Genomic DNA, 11220 nt, shown 5'->3' with positions numbered 1-11220 from the left:
GGTAAATATTGGAAACAAGGTAAATTCTAGTATTTTTCCAACTTGATATTTTATAGCTTCCCATGTGCATTTGTATGGATATTTGTATGTAAATCATTCGTATGTAAATCATCTCATCCTTCAGTTCTATAAGATATGTTCATATAATACTGGCTCAACAAAAAGGACTCAGTCACCATGCTTTTTACCTTCAGTATTTGTGTCATTCTGATCAAGAAAGAACTATAGAAGGTTAAGAGATAAACTAGAATGATCTAAGTATTACAATCCAGTACAATATTCAACTGGAACTGCAAAGATTTAGTTAGAAGGTATTTGAGAAGGACACTTTCTTTTTGTTTCCTGGCTTGCAGAAAATAACAGCATTATATATTTGTGGGCATTACAGAGATGGTTGCCCTAAAGTAGATGATACGGGATTGGAGTAGAAGGGGAGAAGGGAGTTGTTTTCTTTCTATTAAAGGTTTTGACCTACTGGAGAAAAATTAAAAGGAATTTAATTAAGAAAAGAACTTGATGTACCTTTTTCAGAAAAACAACGTATGCCTCATAGTTGCATTTTAAATTAGGAATGTGTAGGTCAGAATACGTTTAACGTGAACAAGCAAATGAACAAACGAATGGGATATCCTATCAGCTTCCTCCTACATGCTGCAGAATTCTCAGTCCTCTCAGAATATTCCCACACAGTATGTGTGATCAGCTATGATAAAGGCTTCATGTGTGAGGGCATTGGTATCAATCCATGTATAAAATATTAGTACATAATTTACTAGATTAAAAACGAATTATGTTTTCCTCCCATATCCCAATATGTTGCCTTGCACACCACTTAGAATGTAAGTACCTCCTTTGGAGAAATGTAGTTTAGAATATATTTTGTTACCCTTTGAATTTGTTTTTGATAGTTTTTTAATATCTGCGTATAATACTGAAAGCAAAAATGAGGTTTCTGAATCAGGAACAGAGTAATATTACTCAAAGCAATAACCACATCAGTTCCCCTTGCCACTCTTCCCCTTTGAGGGCTGCGTGATGAGGAACAGCTGAACCCTGTATGTGCAAAAGAGTTTTTAGCGGGGTTTTTTTTTGCACCACAGAAGAACTCTGAAATTATGAGTCGGGGAGTTTATATAAACCATATGCTGCCTCCCTCTCCTTCTGAGAAAAGAGAAGCCTTTGCTCTCAAATGTTTTATAATCCTTTGGAATGTAAACATGGCTCCAGGTTTCCTCTCTCCATAAAATCTAAACGTGGCTCCACCAAACAGGCAAGAGGAAGAAGAGCGTTGAAGAGAAAATGATTCTGGGAAATGGAGACAGCATGTCAATTTCCTTTGCTCAGGACGCCAAACCCTGCAGAAACATGAACATATTCATGAAGCATTTTTTCCCCGATAATCTTAATGGGGTACTGAAATAATGCCTCACTCTCTCCTGGCATTACTGTTAGAAACATTTAGTGACCTACAGTTCTGGATTCTAAGGCTTAGCAAGTAATTGGATGTGGTAGACAAGCCTCTTTCTGTTTTAGATTAGACCTGGGCCCTTGCCTAACATCCTAGGTGTGGAGGATATCATGAACTGAACAGAATTAACCTATCTCAATTTTCTTTATCTCAAAGATCTTAGGTACCATACTATAAGGGAGAGACTATATATGGGTTTTCCGAATCTCCATTTTGTTCTTCATCTTCTTGCAGTGTCTTACAGTTTTAGATTAACTAACAAGTTTGTTGTTCCAGTGAGACTATAATGCAATAAGATTTTGGGGTGCTAAAATGCAATCGACGAATCCTTAATCAGAAATATATTCTTTAATTCAACTGTGAAGGAAAAGAAACAAGTCAGGAAACTAAAAAGTACAAGGAATTTCAATAAAAACATTCTAGACCATTTTGTGGAGTTTGTACAGACTGTCTTGTCACCTACTTTATCCTTTTAGCAGACATTCATTGAGTACCTATTGTACCAGAATCCATGCAAGACACATTCACATTTAGTTTCTCATTTCGTTCTCCATTAAAAACCCTTAGAGGAAGGATTATTATCCCCATATTACAAGAAAGGAAATGGTCTCAGAGAAATTAAGCAATTTGCTTATAGTAGATTATAGTAGACTTCAAAGCAGATTGTCTAAGAAATAGAATTCCTCCAGTGAAGACTTGTAATATGTAATGATCAGTATTCACTTTCTACTGTCAAAATCTTTTCTGACCAACTAGTTCTTCCTCTTGCTTTGGAAAAAAAAAAAAAAAAAATTCCCGATCTGTTGTTCACAGCCTGCTTTGTTACTCTTTCTATACTTTCCCTTACAGATTTCATTTAGCTATGTGACTTCAGTGTGATATTCTTGGTGGATGATTCACCCAATCAGACAGTTATTCCCTCCATTTCATATCTAAGTATCTCCGAATCAATGGCAATAAATTTAGCCTCCCTGAGACTATCATCCGCAAACTATGGCTAGTGTTATTATTTTACAAGCCTGGGGTGAGGATTAAATGAGATAATGGACCAAATGCACCTGACACATAGTAGGTCCTCAAGAAATGATAGGTGCTTTCTTCCTAACTTGCCAATCTCTAGTTTTCTCCAAACTAGATAAAATTAGTGTCTATTCACTATTGAAATTTAACCATAACAGTTTTTCCTCCCTGAGTAGCAACTCTTAGTTTTCAAATTTCTGTTAAATCCAGTTACACAAGTTGAAAATCCATTCATTTTGATAATTTCTCCCTTGCCTAACTACATTGAATTAGTTACTAAGCCCTAAACAGTCTAGCACTTCAAGGTCACCCTTACATTGGTTCACCCCTTCCTGGCTCCCACGCTAGTGAGACCAATTTAGATCATCATTACTAGTACTCCAGACTTAAAGCAACTTTGTAACTGATTCTCTGTTGTCTCGCCCACTTTTCTTCTGCGTATATCCCCATTGTTCTTTTTTAAACAACAAATTAGTATTGTTACTTTTTTCCAAAAAGTTTTTAATCTTCCTCTGTGTTCTGTAATATACAGTTCAAACTTCTTGACACGGCCAATCTACATTTCCAGTCTTCTACCATTTTCCAAAGACACTCATCTCCCCACACAAACTATTTCAGTTAGGATTAATTTGCAAGAAATGGAAACCTAACCAACAATTCCTTAAACAGTCAAAGCTTCAGGTAGAAAGTCCAGGGTAAGACTCCATGAAGTCTTCAAGAAGCAAAGCTCTTATCTCGTTCCCTGTCCATAATGTGTGACTCATAACACAGTAGTGGCTGCATGATATTTTCATTCCAGGGGGAAGGAACAAAAGGAGCTCTGCTTTTTATTTACAAGGAATTCTCTCTCTCCTCCCTTTCCACCCTCATGGACTTCCATCTACAGCCCATTTTCTAGAACACCACATGGCCATTAAGAAATGCAAGGAAGGCTTCAGAAGCAAGTTTTCAAGTTGTGTGTGTGTTGCTACCCCAAAACAACATCTGAGACAGGTATTCATCTGCTGGGACTGCTATGACAAAAGACCACAGACTGGGTGGCTTAACAGAAATTTATTTCTCACAGTTCAAGTGGCTGGGAAGTCCAAGATCAATGTGCCAGCTGACTAGGGGTTAGGACTTCAAAATATGAATTGTTGAGAGACACATTCAGTTCATAGCAGAAAGGAATAAAAGGAAGCAAAGAATAGTTTGTAACAAGCAAACTGGGCTACTGTGTTCTTCTTTGAGTATCTTCCTTTCGCTACTTTTCTGCTTTTGCTCAAGAACTTCCTCCCACATCTGTCAAAGTTTTCTCCATAGAAGTCTACCAGTTGCCAGTCAGGAGTGAACTTGCCCTTCTACTTCTTACTGTCATAGTTCCATACTCTATGGGAATCATCACATTAGATTTCATGTACTCTTTATGTGTAGTTCTTAATAATAGTGATATTTACTTAGCATCTACATGTTTGGTGCTGTGCTAGGTCCTTTACCATATCATTTCTAATTCTTACATTGCAAAGTAGGGTTACTTTACAAATGAAATTGAGGTGCAGAGAGATTAAATAATATTTGACCAAGGGAATGGCAGAGACCGGTTTCGAAGATTGGTCTGAAACTCCACCACACCATGCTATTTCTCCAAGTAGATTGTCTACTTCTAGCAGGCAGGGATTGTTTCCCTTTCCATATAGTACCTCTTTTTATTCCCACACTTAGTGATGCACTATTTATGTGTTGATAATTACTGAAGTTGAGTGATAAGTATATGGACTTGCATTATTCTGTTCCCTTTTGTATGTGTTGGGAGTTTTAAATAATAAAGACATTTTAATTATGGTCTGAATATATTTACTAAGTAGCTTAATACATTTAGAAAGACTTTCAGAAATCATTGAAAAAAGTTTTTCTTTTTTAGTTAACCCTAGTTATTTCCAAAGAATTATTACCTGTGGTTATCCATATATATAAGATTACATATTATAATCCTCAAAGCAACCACTAGAATAATAATACAAGGAGGTACAGCTAAAATGCCAATGGAGAAATTAAAATAGAAATTTAAAAGTTTATAAAAGCCCAGACCATAAAAAAATTGATAAATTCGACTTCAACAGAAATACAAACTTCTGTTCTTTAAAAGATAGTGCTAAGGAAACGCAAGAAAATTCACAGGTGGGAGAAGCCAAACACATGTCTGATAAATAACTTGTATCCAAAATATATAAAGAACTCTCAAAACTCAACAATAAGAAAACAATTTATCTTTAACGAAGGTGCCAAAACATTCCAATGGGGAAAGAAGAGTATTTTCAATATATAGTGCTGGAATAAGTGAACACTCATGTGGGAGAAAAAAATACACCTAGACCATTCCTCACAGCATGCACAAAAATTAATTTGGAAAAAAATTAATTTGAGATGAATCATTAAATGTAAAAACTAAAGCTTCTAGAAGAATATATATGGAAGACTACTTTGTGACAAGATGGTAGGCAAAGGTGCTTAGAATAAAGAAAGCAACAATTAAAAATTTGGTAAATTATACTTCAACAGAAAGACTTCTACTCATCAAAACATAATTAAAATATACAGGCAAACCACAGAGAAACATTTTGACAAAGGATTTGTTTTCAGAGTACATAAAATACTTCTACAACTCAATCCTAACACCTCAAATAACCCAAATTTTAAAAAATTATTATGGTGACATTGGTTAATGGAATCCAGTAAGTTTCAAATGTACAATTTAACAGTTAGTCATATATATATTGCATTGTATGTTTACTGCCCATAGTTAGATTTATCACAACATATTTGACCCTTTTTACGTCATCTACCCACTAGTCTATTGTCAATGTCCATAAGTCTCTGTCATGTTTGTTGCTTTTAGATTTATATCCCACATTTAAGTGATATCATGTGGTTTTCAACTTAGATTTTTATCTGGCTTATTTCGCTTAGCATGATTATCCCAAGATCCATCCATGTTGTCACAAATGGCATTATTTCATCTCTTCGTATGACTAATATTCCATTGTATAAATGTACCACATCTTCTTTATCCAATCATCTATTGTAGGACACTTCAGTTGCTTCCGTGTCCTGGCGACCGTGAATAATGCTGCTATGAACATCAGTGTGCAAATATCTTTTTGGATATATGTTTTCAAGTCTTTGGGGTAAATATCCAGTAGAGGGATTGCTGGATCATATTCAAATAACCCAATTTTTAAAAGTGGATTTTTTTTTTTTTTAGGCGAGGCAGCCCTTGATTGACCTCACAGATTGCAAGGACCTTGTCCGCTTACAAACCCTTATTTTTTTTTACTTTTTATGCCTACAGCACCTGGTCTTCCTAGGTGGTCTCCCATCCAAGTACTAGCCAGGCCTGACCCTGCTTAGCTTCCAAAATCAGATGAGATTGGGCTTGTTCAGGGTAGCATGGCCATAGACTAAAAATGGAATTTTTAAAAATGGAAGTCAGCAAGTAATATTTTTAGCAGAAACCTAGATTGTCCCCATGCTACTTGGGAGCCTATTATTGTTGGAGGATTAGATAAAGTCATCTCTGCCACTGAGGTTTCTTGAGGATTTTCCCAGGGCCTGACTTACAGAATGCACTTTTGAAGGGAGAAGGTAAAGGTCTGCTGTTTATTCTATTTTATTTAAAATAATTGGATAACATTTTATGCACCTAGAATACTAAAGAGCTCTCATGATACTAGGAACAAACCATAAATGTTGGGGGGGATGCTTTTGGTTTGGGGACAGGGGTTCTTTGATTTTTTTTTTTCTTTCTAGGATGAAAGCTCATTGGCTCTATTTCAGAGCTCACAATTGATGAATAACATTAAGAAAGAGAATCATTTGCCCATTATGCCCCAAATAGCCAAAGAAATGCCCATTTGAATTGTTCTCGATTTTTTCCTTCTCTGAAACTACTCTCTTTATCATACAAAATATGCACCTAGAAATTTAGGTAATATTTTTTAAATGGTGTTTCTTCCAGGTACTTAAATAATTTTATTAATGAGTTAAAATATGTGGTTCATTACAAAATTATGTGACTCATGGCTGAGGTTCTATCTAATTTAATAGTCTAAGATGGAAATTTTTCTCACCTCTCTTGTAACAAAAAGACATTTTAAAGTATAGTTTAACTCACATAAATCTTCAGGTTCATAATAGACATTTCAACTCAAATCTATTTTGCATTGTGAATTGAATGACAGAAGAAAAAGGAATAAAGAATTTAGATTTAATTCCTTCCTGAAAAAGGAATAAAGAATTTAGATCCAACTTCAGGTCTGTCCACACTGCAGTATATTCAGGAGAAGCCAACGCAGTTGTGGTTGAGTTATGGATCTTCCTCCTTCATGATTGGCCAGCCACCTTTACACTCCTTGTATTAATTTCCTGTCACTAAGGTAACAAATTACAAAAAAAAAAAAAAAAGGGGTGGCTTAAAACGAGAGAAATTTATTTTCTCTCAGTTCTGGAGGTCAGAAGTCTGACCTCCAGACTTCTGACTCAAAGTGTGGGCAGGGCAACACTCCCTTTCCAGCTTCTGATAGTTACTCACATTTTTTGGCTTGTGGCCTCAACTCCAGAATAATTTAAACAGAGAGGTGTGTGTGGTTGTGAAAGTGACATATTCCTCCCAATCTCCACTGGTTTGTATGCAAAATAGAAATGCAACAAGGCTCAAATTTCAAAAGAACATTGTAAGAATCTAAGCTCAAATTTTACCTAGAGAATTATTAATTCCATAAACGTTTGTGATATGCTTGCCTACTTTATGCCAAGCAGTATGCTCAGCTCTGAAGAATCAATGATAAAAAAGACAAGGCGCCAATTTCAAGAAGCTCTTCTTGTAAACAATGAGATGTGTGGAAGAAAATGTAGTCATCCTTATTCAACAAGGTAAGAGCTATTGAAGTGATTAAATGTTTGTTTTTTTTTTTCTCAGAAGTGACATTTGAGGTGAGCTTGGAAGAACAGGGAGAATTTCTGAGGGCACACAAGGGTTCAAGAAGGCATTTCAGGCAGAAGCAACAGCAAGTTCAATGGCACTGAGGTATAAGGGTGAGCGGTGTTCACTGAAGAGGTAAAGTAGCCTCAATAGTAGGGTTGGAGCAAATGTGTCATTTGAAGACCTTTACATCCAGGTCGAGAGTTTAGACTCATGGGCATCAAGAAGCCACTAGACGCAGGTGTGGTGCTAGTACACTCTTCCGCATCAGTATAACCCTGTTTTTCTGTTGTCTCTGCTTCAGGGTCAGTTGCAAAGCCAAAGGTGTTGCCGGCCACCTCAGGTTCTCTGCTACAAAAGCAGACTGCCTGCTGAAATGCTGTTTGAAAGACCTAAGAAACGATTTAGCCTTTTACATTTTGGGAACAACGCTTTACTCCTTTAGTATGACTTTGGAGATACTAATATGGCCTGAGATGACACTGAATTGGTAACCTAGATCTCTAAACCAAGTCGAGAGAGTCCGGTTTATATCTCAGCCACTGGGAGAATCTGGATGTCCTTTGTTGTTGGTGTCGTTTTTGTTGCTCTGTTTGTCAGAGCTGGCTTCAAATCAAGCATGATTATCATGATTTTTACTTTTTGTTGCCTGTATTCCATCTTAGTTGTAGGAGATATAGCTCGAAGTTGAGCAGGATTGAAAGATATGCAATCCCTCTATTTCTTCTGTCCCTCTCTGACTAGCCCAGATTATGCCATTGTGTTTTGGGAAGGCTGGTAGTAGGGAGGAAGATGGACCGAAGGAGGGACCGTGGGTGAAATGACAGCTGCTGCCAAGTCCCAGTTGATGATAAGGAATACCTGACAAAAGCAGAGGCCATGAGGTCAGGCTGGGCTTGAGAGCAAACACTCTGAAGGAAGGTGGCCACCCTGCTTAGCCCTGTCTTCCTTTACAGATCCTGGCTTCTAGAATTGCCTCATACTCTAAGAGGCAAAACAGCTGTAACATGTTTTAAACAGAGGAAGATCTTTCCTTTTTAATAAACCCCTTTAACATTTTGAAAACAAAACAGAGGATACATAGTGAATGACGAGAGAATTATAAGGGTCAGCTTTAAACAATCAGATTACTAACACTGTATTGATACTGCCGAATGGGACAAATGGTCATAGGTTTTTGTTTCTTTTTTAAACCAACTTTGTCTATGAGCCTCTATCCAAATGGGAGATGAGGAGAGAGATTTAATTTCAGTGGTTTCTGGGCCTTCCCTCACCTCCAGGTTCTCACTGGATCTGGAAGCTTTACATGGCCCCAGGCTATGAGGGTGAACTTCTCTTTTACCCACCGTAGTCACTATGGTCCCCTGACCCACAGCTCTTTGCTTCTGTTCTCTGTGTGGCAAGAGGCTTATTTCTCTTCTCGCTTCTTCTCTTTGGTGTACTTTCAAACTGAAATCTGCCCACTGCCACAAAAAGCAGTTATGACTGCTATGATCTTAAGGTGTCTGGCTTACTCCATTAATCACATGAGCGACTGTTCTATTATCTTTGAAATTCTCATTGTCACTCAGGAATCAGACTATAAACAATAATTTTTCCTTTCCCTGACTCAGACCAGAGGAAAGAAAAAGGAGATGAAATTCTTGTCCCTGTTCGTGATACATTAATAGCTATGTCAACTCTTCCCACCCCCTACCCCCAACCCCCAGTAGAGACAGGAAGGATTTTAAAAGGTTATACAGTCCAACAGTGAACGTTTTAAAATTTTCTCCCTGCTTCCCACAGTATCCTTTTCATTTAGTGTCCTTTCCTCTTCCTTACCATTATGTTTGAATTTATAATCTAATTACGTTAGTGATTTGATCAACACATATCTATTGGATTTCTTTTATGTGTGTAGCTCTGGGCCAAGTACTCTATTTTCTTCTCAATTTCTAATTGAGAAATGCTAGCAGACCTTCATTCAGATGCCTCTGGGTTTGGAAGAGCCTTTTTGCCTGGAATATCTCAACTGCTACTTTTGCAAATGCTCCGTTTAATAAAAAGGCCAAACGGGGTAACTTAGACCAGAAAATAATGGTTTAGGAACCTGAATAATCCTAAAGTTTTTTTCCTCCATTTGATCGTACTTATCGACCAAATGATTGCAAATTATCTACTTAGTATTGTGTTGATACATTCTGAAGAAAATGTCATCATCAGCTTTATCAGTAATACATTCTGCTCTTCAAAACAAAGGTTTAAGGTTAAGAAACAAAGAAATAAAAAACAATTGTTTTTGTGCTCGCTTCAGCAGCACGTATACTAAAAAGAATTATTTTATTTAAATGTATAATTTATTTTAAAAATCAAGGAAACTTTGGTCTTTGTGAACGTAATGATAAAATGTAAATATTTCCTTTAGTTCATTGGTCCTTTAGGAAAATAAATATTTCTTAAATGGGGAGCTCTTATAAAGGAGAACAAATGAGCTATGTTTTTATACAAATGTAAGTAAAGTTAGAAGTTATTCATAGATAAATAGCTATGAAAATCTATTCTAATTTATTTAGTCTTTCCCAATTATAAAGTGCATTATTTATGGATTGGGCTCAACATGCTTGATGCTAGAAATGTAAGGGTGAGCATTGTCTAAGGAGCATACAGTGTAGTGACTGCTGTAATCTAATTAACAATTTACTACTTCAACATTATTGAGTGCTTTAACTTCAAAGTCCAGGAGTTTTTTAAGGAGAGTTGATGTAATGAAATTCTAGGGTATTTATTTACTCGCTTAACCACTGATGTTTAAACAGACCCAAGTCTCTCACATCAAAAACAGTGAGGACACTATTTCCCCTTTACTCTACTTCCTCTTCCAGTTACCTACTGCCTTCTCCTTCCCGGACCTCTTTCTTCACAGCTGAACTTCTCTAGAGCTTGATGTACCACCTTTCTGTCCTTTCCATCAATTCATTTCTAATCTGACATTTAAAGAGCAATTTTATCTCTTGCAATAGAATTTCCTGTTCAAAAACTGCCATTAATTTCAAAAGCTGATATATCCAGGAGAGCTTTCTATTAGATTGGGATACTCATCATCATATGGCCAGCTGCTGTGTGTGCCTTCTCCTAAAAGGAGAAAAGGAGAAAGCCACTTTGCTGTGCGGAAGTGCCTTGTGTGTTTATAAAATCCACGTAAAAAAGTTTAGTGGTTGCTATATTTATAAGACAAATTGGTTACCCCTGAGAATGCTTGAAGATGAGATTCTCAAAGATCTTTGTTCTGATGAAAATGGAATCATTATTTTTGAACTCCCTCTGCTCACGTCAATGACTCCCACTGCAGACAAGCCAGGGGTTATAAGTAGCCATGAATCCCCTTGTGGATTGTAGGCAGGGCCAGCCCAAGCCCAACTCCTGGTAAGCTTTATTAGCCCTTAATATGTGCTTTGTTTTCATTTCACACCTTGGGGTGGGAGACAATCTTTACTTATGCTAGTGTGGTGTGCATCTGTCTCAGACATGTGTGTAAGGTTCATTTCTCAGTTTGGCTTTTTTGCTTCCTTCTGTCCTTCCTTCCTTCCTTCCTTCCTTCCTTCCTTCCTTCCTTCCTTCCTTCCTTCCATCCTTTTTCTTTCTCTTTCCTAGACTATTCTGTTTTCTTCTTTTCCTTTCTTTCTTTCTTTCTTTCTTTCTTTCTTTCTTTCTTTCTTTCTTTCTTTCTTTCTTTCTTTCTTTCTTTCTTTCTCTTTCTTTTTTTTGAGACTGCTGTCAACACTTATGAGTAATTTAA

At 36.8% G+C, this 11220-nt stretch overlaps 1 non-coding gene across 1 annotated transcript; it reads right to left on the bottom strand.

Annotated features, from left to right (window-relative positions):
* Positions 1 to 5807: 5807 nt before the first annotated feature.
* On the bottom strand, positions 5808 to 5926 carry LOC112470754. The gene has a single exon (XR_003043046.1). It is a non-coding gene; the product is annotated as a 5S ribosomal RNA (ribosomal RNA).
* Between the last annotated feature and the right edge of the window lie 5294 nt (positions 5927 to 11220).

This window comes from Pteropus alecto, unplaced genomic scaffold, assembly GCF_000325575.1.
Source record: "Pteropus alecto unplaced genomic scaffold, ASM32557v1 scaffold3, whole genome shotgun sequence".
NCBI lineage: Eukaryota > Metazoa > Chordata > Mammalia > Chiroptera > Pteropodidae > Pteropus > Pteropus alecto.
The sequence above is the reverse complement of the archived record's forward strand: the minus strand, read 5'-3'. Positions and strand labels throughout refer to the sequence as shown.